The following is an 11,817-nucleotide window of genomic DNA, read 5'->3' as shown; positions in this document are numbered from 1 at the left end:
TACCCACCAAGCCAGCTCACGAAACGTGACTTCCTTCATGAGCTACAGCTGTTGAAAATGGAAAGTGGTCATAATAATGTGACTCGACAGTGTATATATCGGGTACATCTGTACGGTAGGTGTATCAATGAATGTATGTACTAGAGAGGTGTACCTAATAAAGTGCCTGAAGAGTGAGCGTATATAATAGTAAGGTACCTCAAATTAATCCTTTTTAAACAGAATCTCACTCTTGATGTGATTTCGAACATGGTCTACCTTGGTCTAGTAGAGTTTCCATAGGTGTTTTTCAGATATTGGCTGAGCTATGCCAAACCTGAAGAAAGCTGCAATTTTCATTGTTAGCTTAATGTAACTTTTTTGCATTTCCAGCTTAGAGTATTAGCGGGTGCCTGACACTAATTCCATACTGACATTCTTACAGTACATAAAGAATTCGGCAAGTTCATTATGCAAAACTGTCTAACTGTGGTGCTGGCAAGGGTTAATATATAACAATACTGTTAAAAAATATTTGGCCCCACGCAATTTCTTCTATTTTTAATAATTTTTCCAATTTAAATGTTTCTGATCTTCCAACTATTTTTAATATAAGATTAACAAAATGAGTAAACACAAAAATGCCACTTTTAAATGATCACTCCATTTATTGATATCAATATAGATTCAATTATTCAAAATCTGTATTACCCATGTGAAAAAGTAATCACCCCCTAAACCTAAATATTAACCTAATCACCAGATTCAGTTTATGAAATCATCATTATAAAAGCCATTTTCTGTTTACATGGGTTATTTTTGTTTAATATTAAAAGCACTTTGATGATCTGAAACATAAGTGTGACGGATATGCAGAAATTTAAAGAATTAAGAAGGGGCAAATACTTTTTCAAACCATAATGTATGTCAATGTTGCCAAATTCATAACCAGCTGTCGTGAGTCAAAAGCTATCATCATCACAAATCCATAGAACTATAGAAACCAACCAAAATAATAAATCAATCACTGCATTTTATTTCACCAAGATCTATCTAAGTAAAAAAGCACATTTTATTAGAGAGTAGTAATTAAGCCTAGTTTCATTTATCACTCTAACATGATGTCTAACCAAACTCTAATGCTATCAGGAATACACTCATTGTGTCATGGGGCTAAATAACCTAATCAGTTTTGTTAACACCAACACCAACATATGCACAAAAAGTCCGTCTACCTCACAGTCTGTTGATCATTTAGATGAACAAGAGTTATTTAGAGAACCCACTGTTTAGGTACTGCGCTGGTGTTCTGCTAAAACCACGTATATACAGAAATGTGGGTCTGTATGCAGAGTGATGTGCAGACGTTATATCTTGTATTTATGTAATATATTCAGAGATGGGCAAAGTAGCATAAACTCCTGCTTATGCGTGTTTATCCAGATACAGTACTGAGTAAGTGAGATTGTTATAAATAATGTACTCATGACTGTGTGACATTTAAGAAAAACAATGGCTACAGATTATTTACACTTATATAAACCTATGCATAATTACCATTATTAATACTTTATTACAAAATAGTAATTCTGATTTGGTTATTTTTTAGAGTAAACTGCAGTCATAATACTAATACTGCTTCTCCTAGTGCTCTTATTTTAGTGTTGTGGTATTTAGACCCTATAAAGTGAACCTACCAGAAGAACAACATTTAAGGTCCAGTCCTAGAAAAGGTGGTGGCATTGTTCTTTATAAATGTGCTCAAGTAATTACACAAACTTTTAAAGTTACTTAAATAAATGTAACTGAAAAAATGTCACTTGTTGCTACCCACCTCAGAGAACAGAGCTTTAGCAGATATCACCAAACATTATTAGCTGTTTGATAATGCCATCATTGTTTGATCAATGCTGTTACTTAAAAAAGTAATTTATTTTTGAGCCTGTTATTGGCATCAGTTATACTAAGTGAACTAACATTCCTAACTAAGGTTCCTATAACAGTATGATTTTTTTTTTAATTTGTTAGCCAAAATCACACATATCAATGACATAAATATGTCAAATCTAAATGAACAACATTTTAGCCAGTGTCTGCCTCAATACCAGTTCCTAGTAATGTCTTAGTTTATTCCTGCTAATAAGACCTCACTGTACAACTAGTGTAGTGCTTTAAAGCCTGGAAAACCTGTAAAGTACACTGTAGGATTATCCTTGCTCTTTCTTGATTATAACTGTGATCATCTCTAATCCAGCCAACAGGAGCTGTCGTCTTTTGGAAAAGACATTAAACTTTCCTGGTCTGTAGACATACCGAAAGAGAACACGAGCACTTACATCTTCATAGCACTTTAGATTTAGGTTAAGTGTATTTTTTAGTGTAGGCAAGGTCATAAGACTAACCAAACTCAAATTTTTTAAGTTATGAAGGATATGGATTAGTAATCTTGAACAAACAACGATTTAACAGACTTTGTTTACCCTGAAAATTATGTTCCGCACATCAGAATTAAGCCTGGTTTATATCTTTTAATGAACAGGCCTGTTCACAGTGATTAACTACTGTATATGTCTTAGCTGAGTAGTTCAAGCTAGCAAAAAAATGGGTGGTAGAAAATCTTATCCACAAAGTCATGCATGGTAGAAAAAAGGCAGAACAATACTGAGACAGTTTGCAGTTTTACTGCCTCCCTATTAGCTCCCTAAAGTATTTCTAACATAACATAAACCAGGTATAATTATAGACAGAGTTCTGTTATTTCAGAACATAAAACATAATGATATAATTACATAATGCTACACAATTAGCCTTTTTACATTCAGTTGGATGTGAGAGTGGAGGCTGTACCGTGTTCCTCCTGTTGCTTGCACTTTAAGCAATTATGAATGTAAGAGGTAATGGGGAGGTCTGGTGTGCAGAAAGTTCATGACCTTGCTTAAATTTAGACAATCATGCATTTCAGAAACCCAAAACATTAACTTTTACCTCAATCAGTTTTCTTTTAATAAAAAGTAGCACTTAAATGTTTTGTTACAGATTTTTATTGCCTTGATTTTAAATGATTTGATCGATGGCCTTTGTATATAAAAAGATGTTTTACAATTTATATGTTTACCTTTTCAAGTGTACATGGATTAAAATGTCAGAATAAGAAAGCTTCTGTTCAGTACAGACTACCTGCAGTGATTCATGTGTAATTTCTAAAACCTCAGCAACGCATTCTCTCAGGATCTTTCCGCCTCCAGTCAGTCAGAGTGCTGGTCCAATCACAGTTTATATTGCAGTATACACCTAGCAGTCACCCAAGCACTTGTATCTGGAAAGCTGTTAAGAACTCTCTCGTTAACTACCTGGTTATTAATTGCACTTGATTACCCATTGATAGTTCAGGGCCTTTAAACCACCAGTCTCTGTAGTCCCAAGTTTTAAATAATATGTTATTAAATTAGAATTATTAGCATCCCCAGCTAAATGCTGCATTAATGTTTAAATAATTTTAAAATACATTCACTAGTGGTTTTAGATGTTTATAAAAACCTTCGAATAAATATTCTTACTTGAAGAACTAACTCAAGTACAAGTCAGATTTTATCAATTTATTAACATGAGATACACAAGTTAAAAATCACTCTTTGTGTAGTATGTAATACACACAGTAACTTTTATTTTGAACAGTTTATTCAGTTGCTAATAGAACAAATCCCACTTATTTTTTGTTTTAATACATATTACTACAAGATTTTTCAAAATGACCTTGGTCACATAACTTGAAAAAGACATTTACTGAAGCTAACTAAATAAAAGTACAATTTTATATTTCAAATGGACTCGAGTAAGAGTAAGCATGAGTAAAACTAAAGTGATGTTTAACATGACAAATGAGTAATTGTAGCGCTTTTATACCCACTTCTGGTATTGTATTATAAGTTCAGCACTTCATTTGTCAAAAAACAGTACTGTTGTGCTAATACACTTAGAAATGTGTCTGAAATGGTCTTTATGGTAATACCATTAAAAAGTCTGATTTGATGTCACCACTAAACCATTTCCTACCATAAAAAGTTCTCTTTTATTTAGCTAATTAAACAATTGGGAAACAAACAAACGTTTTTTATGACATTGATATAAAGGAACTTGTTTGGTACTTTTATTATTAATGGTGTATGAGTTCCTGTATACAGTATAGAGAGAGATGGATGAACAGCAGTGTGAAACTGGGTTGCAGTACTTTTCATAATGAATATTAAACAGCAGCACTTTGCTTTGTAGTAACTGCTACAATAATCTATAAGCTAACATTTACTTAAAATAATGAATAAATACAGACTTACAGCAGGACATAATCTCTTGTTATATATCATTATTTTTCTACAAGTGGACCAGACCACTGGAATGTGTTTGTAAAGAGAGGAAGAAGAATTTAATAGACTTGTAACTGTAATTCACTGTAACAGTGAGTTTAATCTGAGGTCAAAGGTTATTCTCAGAGAATTTATTCAAACTGTGACACACGGGACAACCAGATTGAATTTGTTTTCTCATAATGCAGTTGGGTACAGGTGAGCTGTGGTGGTTCTTCTGTCTGTAGTGAATGAGCGAATCAATTTAAATGGATTTAACTATTTTGATTTCACACCATGGTCAAAATACTCCCTAGAAAAAATGTGTGCTGGTTTTCAAGAATGTCTCCAGTTATAATTCACATGCTGACATACACTTGCTGTCACTTTTTTTAAGGTTGCCCCATTTTTTTTCTTGCTTTTAGACCAACAGTAACTGCCATGTGACCAACATTAATTCACGATGGCAAAAAAAGTGTGATTCAGTAATCAAACAAGGCTGACCTGTTACCACAATATTACTGGATGTTCTGATCTGGTCCTGATTTACTAGGGTTCAATATGTAGCACAAATACAAACATGACACCCGAATAAAAATTTGCAACTTAATATACTAACAACAACAAAAGAGTAATTTTGAGTGTTTCAACCAAAGGACGTAAAATACATAACATATTTAATGCCAATATATTAAGCAGTATGTGCAGTGTGATTTAGGGAGCATATATTTCAATCAATTTGATTACATTTGTAGATTAATAAGACCAAAGGGCAAGTACCAATTTACACCATGGCCTAGTTACTGTAGCAAAAACAAGACTAAAGGAAAAGCAGTATGTATGCATTAAGAACTGCCTTAACATTTTAGAAGTGAAGAGGCCAAAATAATGGAGATACTAAATATTAAGTTTCCCTCTACACACACAATCTCAAGCAAATTGCAGCTCTTGATATTGGATCCTAGCAAATCAGGATCTCAGTGGTTTGTGGGTTTGTGAAATATTCCTAAGCTCTGGGAAAGAGTGGATTTGGTTGATGATGTTGTAGCCCCTGACCAAAGGTTTGTTTTAATTACCACTATTCTCACTTTACAAATCTTCCAGTCTGGGAGTTTTTAAGGACAGCAATACTAAGTTCATGTGTCAATTTACTTGCACATTAATAATTTGAATAGGTTTTGCCAGTAATCTGATTATTGAAATTGTCATAAAGACCTATGGTTCTTAACTGTTTTTCTTCACAATGTAACAACAAACCACAACAGTTTATTAGAGCTAAATTTATTCAGGTTTAATCTTGTATTTTTTTTATTTATTGATCTTACAACAAATACAGTGATCCTGCTTATTTTATATTTTAGGTTGCATTTACTTGTATTCACCTCTTGAACGTGACACTACATTATGCAGTTGGGTTTCTTGTTGTTACTCTAAAACTGTGTGCAGTTTTTAGATGCATCAGTCATGTAACAGTTAGTTACTGAGTATCTGGGGCGCTGTAAAACAAGGATTTTTTTTAATTGCACAGTTTTATTGAATACTTTAAATCATAAACTACACCAAATATTAATTTATTATAGTAATATAATAATAATATTACTAGCTACTGATAAATGTTGTTTAATACACAAATAATTCATACAACTGAAACATAAAATTATTTTAAAGTCTTGTGGGTTAAGAGCCACAGTCTAAATACCATTATATAGAGTAAGGACAAAAATCTGAGACCACATTCATTGTTTTTTATTACAAATCTTACAGTCACTGTAATAATTTAGGTGAAATCCTAAATCCTAAAAAAAAATACATGAATAATTATTTCTTAAAATTTGGTATAGTTATTATTAAACATTGGTGACATATGTATGCAAATCCTTTTTAATTTAAAACCAGCTTCTGATGTAACATGCTCAACAAGTCATCTGAGCATGAGCTGTAGAGGAAAGAAAATCTGACCTTTTGTACAAAAAAAATTAACATGATCAGTTTTCCAAATGTGTTTACTTGACCAGAGCTGGGATTTCGAATACATCGTATCGAATCTAAGCTCTGCCATCCGGCTGGGCAGGGCGGCCACAAGAACAACAATTGGCTGTTGTTCATGGATGGGAAAGCCGGACCAGGGTTCCTCATAACTGGTGCAATTACGACCTTTTCTGGTTGATAGATGGCGCCTTCGCAGGGTTGGGGAATAATGCTGATCAGGGTGTGGCTCTCCGTGCACAAAGCTGATCCGCATATGAACTCGACTCATGCAGGTGAAAAGATGCAGTCGGTTCTGCACACGTGTCAGAGTATGTCAGTTGCGAAGCTCTTTAGTCAGCAGTATCGGTAGAGGTGAAGTGTAATGCAACTAGGGTAATTACTACTAGATTAGGGGAGAAAATTAGATACTAGATTAGGGGGGGAAAATCAGAAAAAAATAGAAAGTGTTTACTTGCTTTTAAGTTTTGCCAAATACTTCAAAATTCGAAATATTTCAAAATAGAAACATTTTCATTCAAATAGATATGCTGTTTAAATGATTTCTAATTAACACTATATTAAAGCTGAGAAAAAATATCAAAATTATAGCACTTATTTTTACTAGCAGTCTCAGACTTTTTGCCCCAAATATATGTAGTATAGTAGTACACTGAAAAAAATAAACCACTTTACTTAAAGTCTTTCATAATCAGATTATTGCCAAAATGTGATTTCTGACCGTTGTCCAGTTATTCTATATATGTAAATGAATGTATTTAATGTGTGGAGCAGAGTGCAGTGTGTGTATGGGTTTTACGTCACGGTTAATTTTACTCTGAAAAACTGAAGCTAGTTCAGAATGGTCAGACCCACATCAATTACCCCATCTTAGTTACCCCATTGATTACATAAACATGCTTTATGAAATGCCAGATCTACCTGATTCCTAGCATTCAATATTATCAAGTGGTGTGTTGGAAGGTGGTAATTCTTCACCAAGTGAATCCAAAGAGTTGCAAGAAGAGATAAACAAAATCCTGTTACTCTCCCTTCAGGAAATGTCTTTTATTTAAACCTCAGTGGAGAAGGAGCTGGTTCATCATATTTACTGTTCTGTAGTTTTGAAGCCCACACTAGTAGTTCTAAACGTCTTTCAGTGTTTTCTCTAATCATTTCTTCTTCATATGTGTGAAACACTTTCACTAGTGTTTGGCTCAATGATAATCTGGTCAGTACATTGAGTGGAAAAAAACAAATATAATAAATTATTTAAATGCACCTCTGATTAGGTTTGAACTTTACATGACTTGAAGTGCAGTCCAGCAGATAAGAACTGTGAGCTGTATGAGAAACTGTGTGCTATGAAATGTGGAATATCAGTGTTGATGTGCTGTACTGGGTTCATTTGATGAGCCAGGCTCTCGAAGGCATTACAGAAGCTTTTGAAGCAAATGGTGCCGTTTGCTCCCCTTACTCAATTTTGAAAATAAACATATTTTAAACATTTCAGCTTTCAGGAAAATGTGTTCTGATTTCTCTGAATTTTGTTCAGTTCTCCTGTGTTTATATTATGAATCTATTGACTGGATCCACTGGTTCATTCTAGGATTGACAGTGATCTACAATCTGTTCTTTATTGTTCAGCAAATTAATCTTGTGAACTTCACATCACCAAAGCAGGTAGACAATAAAGCTGTCTGCCAGTTGTACACACACACAAAGCAATTATTTAGTTAAAGCTATACTTATGTATCTCATTTTAATGGGGTTAAGGTGGTTAAGATTCTGGACTAGTAATCAGAAGGTCGCTTGTTCAAGCCCTACCCCTGCCAGGTTGCTGCTGTTGGGCCCTTGAGCAAGGCCCTTAACTCTCAATTGCTCAGACTGTGTACTGTCATAGTACTGTAAGTCGCTTTGGATAAAGGCGTCTGCTAAATGCAGAAAATGTAAATAGTTCAGTAAAGCAGGAGAACTATGGTTCACAGACAGCTACAGTGCCTTGCAAAAGTATTCAGCCCCCTTGAACTTTTCAACCTTTTGCCACATTTCAGGCTTCAAACATAACGATATGAAATTGTAATTTTTTGTGAAGAATCAACAACAAGTGGGACACAATCGTGAAGTGGAACGAAATTTATTGGATATTTTAAACTTTTTTTAGAAATAAAAAACTGAAAAGTGGGGCGTGCAATATTATTCAGCCCCCTTGCGTTAATACTTTGTAGCGCCACCTTTTGCTGCGATTACAGCTGCAAGTCGCTTGGGGTATGTCTCTATCAGTTTTGCACATCGAGAGACAGAAATTTTTGCCCATTCTTCCTTGCAAAACAGCTCGAGCTCAGTGAGGTTGGATGGAGAGCGTTTGTGAACAGCAGTTTTCAGCTCTTTCCACAGATTCTCGATGGGATTCAGGTCTGGACTTTGACTTGGCCATTCTAACACCTGGATACGTTTATTTGTGAACCATTCCATTGTAGATTTTGCTTTATGTTTTGGATCATTGTCTTGTTGGAAGATAAATCTCCGTCCCAGTCTCAGGTCTTTTGCAGACTGCAACAGGTTTTCTTCCAGAATGGTCCTGTATTTGGCTCCATCCATCTTCCCATCAATTTTAACCATCTTCCCTGTCCCTGCTGAAGAAAAGCAGGCCCAAACCATGATGCTGCCACCACCATGTTTGACAGTGGGGATGGTGTGTTCAGGGTGATGAGCTGTGTTGCTTTTACGCCAAACATAACGTTTTGCATTGTGGCCAAAAAGTTCGATTTTGGTTTCATCTGACCAGAGCACCTTCTTCCACATGTTTGGTGTGTCTCCCAGGTGACTTTTTATAGATATCTTTGAGAAATGGCTTTCTTCTTGCCACTCTTCCATAAAGGCCAGATTTGTGCAGTGTACGACTGATTGTGTCCTATGGACAGAGTCTCCCACCTCAGCTGTAGATCTCTGCAGTTCATTCAGAGTGATCATGGGCCTCTTGGCTGCATCCCTGATCAGTCTTCTCCTTGTTTGAGCTGAAAGTTTAGAGGGACGGCCGGGTCTTGGTAGATTTGCAGTGGTCTGATACTCCTTCCATTTCAATATGATCGCTTGCACAGTGCTCCTTGAGATGTTTAAAGCTTGGGAAATCTTTTTGTATCCAAATCCGGCTTTAAACTTCTCCACAACAGTATCTCGGACCTGCCTGGTGTGTTCCTTGGTCTTCGTGATGCTCTCTGCGCTTTAAACAGAACTCTGAGACTGTCACAGAGCAGGTGCATTTATACGGAGACTTGATTACACACAGGTGGATTCTATTTATCACCATCAGTCATTTAGGTCAACTTTGGATCATTCAGAGATCCTCACTGAACTTCTGGAGTGAGTTTGCTGCACTGAAAGTAAAGGGGCTGAATAATATTGCACACCCCACTTTTTAGTTTTTTATTTCTAAAAAAAGTTTAAAATATCCAATAAATTTCATTCTACTTCATGATTGTGTCCCACTTGTTGTTGATTCTTCACAAAAAATTACAATTTCATATCGTTATGTTTGAAGCCTGAAATGTGGCAAAAGGTTGAAAAGTTCAAGGGGGCTGAATACTTTTGCAAGGCACTGTATGTGCCATTTAAATACATTCAAACCAAACACCCCAGTCCCTACTGTCATGTAACACACAGTAAATGCAGATTAGCTAATGGCGTCATGTGACTAGGATGTACAATATGTCATGGTAGTTCTCAGTTTTAAGTGATTTTTGCAACTGGAAACTGGAACAATCTGAACAGCTGCTCAGATGATTAATTTGGTTTAATAAAAAGTTCTGCAATGTCATAACTTGGTAGCATTACCTCCTCATTCGTTAATAATTGTGATTGACCTGTGTGGTAACAGCTTCTAAAACATGACAGACCTGTTTTTCGGAGATTCCTAAATTACATCTGACTATCAAGACAAACAAGATCAGAGTTTGAGATTTCTTTGACATATAAGCATTGGCATTGAGAATTACTAAAAGGAATTGGGAGGTCATGCCACAAGGTTAAATGGCTACAAGATTAAATATTTTTATTAAAAATAAATGTTTTACCCTGACTGTAAATCTGTGAACAAGCATGCAATTGGTTCAACAGAGGATTTTTTTAAACAGAAACAGCGAAAGCCTATCTTTTGTTTAACTTCTTGTTAGTAAACTAGGCCAGTAACTAAATACACCCCAAAAACATAGGATGGTTTGGCTGGAAATGGTCCTCCATTGTGCCACAGATTAGGTGTGTATTTAAGATACCATACTTGGCAACTGAAACACCTTAACAGGGTGCTAACCACTGAAGCTTGGGCCTAGGTTTAGGATCCCTGAAGTGAAGTGGCTGGAAAAGCACTAATTTGGGGCTGGAGTGCAATCAATTAACATTTGTTTGATGGGGTTTGAGTTTCGGCTTTGGTTGGCCCACTCAAAGACAGAGATTTGCTGCTCAACCTCATTAGTGTCACTCTGATTTTGTAAGGTGACCTGTTGCCCCAGTCTCAAATAATTTTTCTTTAAGATGTCCCTGTAATTGCCATATTCATCCGTCTCTCAATTCTTACCAATCTCCCCGTCCCTCACACTAAAAAGCACACCCAAAGCATGCCACCACCATGTTTTACCATATGGATGGTATTAGCGGGTAATGAGCGGTGGCTGTGCTTGATGTTCTGTCCAGAAAGCTGCATTTCCATCACCTCCAATTTCTTCACAGGCCCTCACAAGCTTTGTCCTCAACAGTGGCTTTTATCTTGTTCACTTGTCTGTAAATGTGGGCTCTTAAAGACCAATGTGTGCCTTTCTAAAATCTGTCCAATCAATTGATATTACAACAGGTGAATTCCAATCGGGTGCAATTTCAAATGGCAGGATGCAACTGACCACAGTCTGGACCCTTACAGCAGAGGGGTAATACTTTTGTAAACAATAAATATCAGTTCCTGATTTTTTATATATATATTTTTTTAGAAAAACTCAAAACATCTAAAAACAAATTCACACTTCATTATGGGTGATTACATTTAGATTGATGAGTAAAATGGCAATGAATATCAAATCAATTTAAAATCAAATTCACAATATAATAAGTATATAAAAAGTCTAAAACCACTGTATATACATTCACTTTGAAAGGAACAGCCATTAGTTAACATGGGCAATCAGTTTTACAAAAACGGTGCTTTAATATTTTCCTCCTGTTTTATGTTCAGTTGTTTTTACTTGGATCGATTATTAAAGCATAAGGACCCACCAATCAGGAAATAGGACACAGACTGGAGCTTGGCAGAACAAGAATGAAGGAACAGAGATTCTTAGATGTAATGATTTGTCTCTTCATATAAACCTGTTCTGACTTTGGCCTTTCCTGTGGTTCTTACTGTATGTTCAATACTAAAAAAAGAAACAGAAACTTTGGTGTTGGTGAAGACTTTATAGTGTACCACTGACAGCAATAAATAAATAAATCAAATCCTCAACTAAAACCTCTTACTCAGAGCCCAGTTAATCAAATTGAAACCTTT

This window comes from Trichomycterus rosablanca, chromosome 9 (genome assembly GCF_030014385.1).
Source record: "Trichomycterus rosablanca isolate fTriRos1 chromosome 9, fTriRos1.hap1, whole genome shotgun sequence".
NCBI lineage: Eukaryota > Metazoa > Chordata > Actinopteri > Siluriformes > Trichomycteridae > Trichomycterus > Trichomycterus rosablanca.
This window is presented reverse-complemented; position numbering follows the sequence as displayed.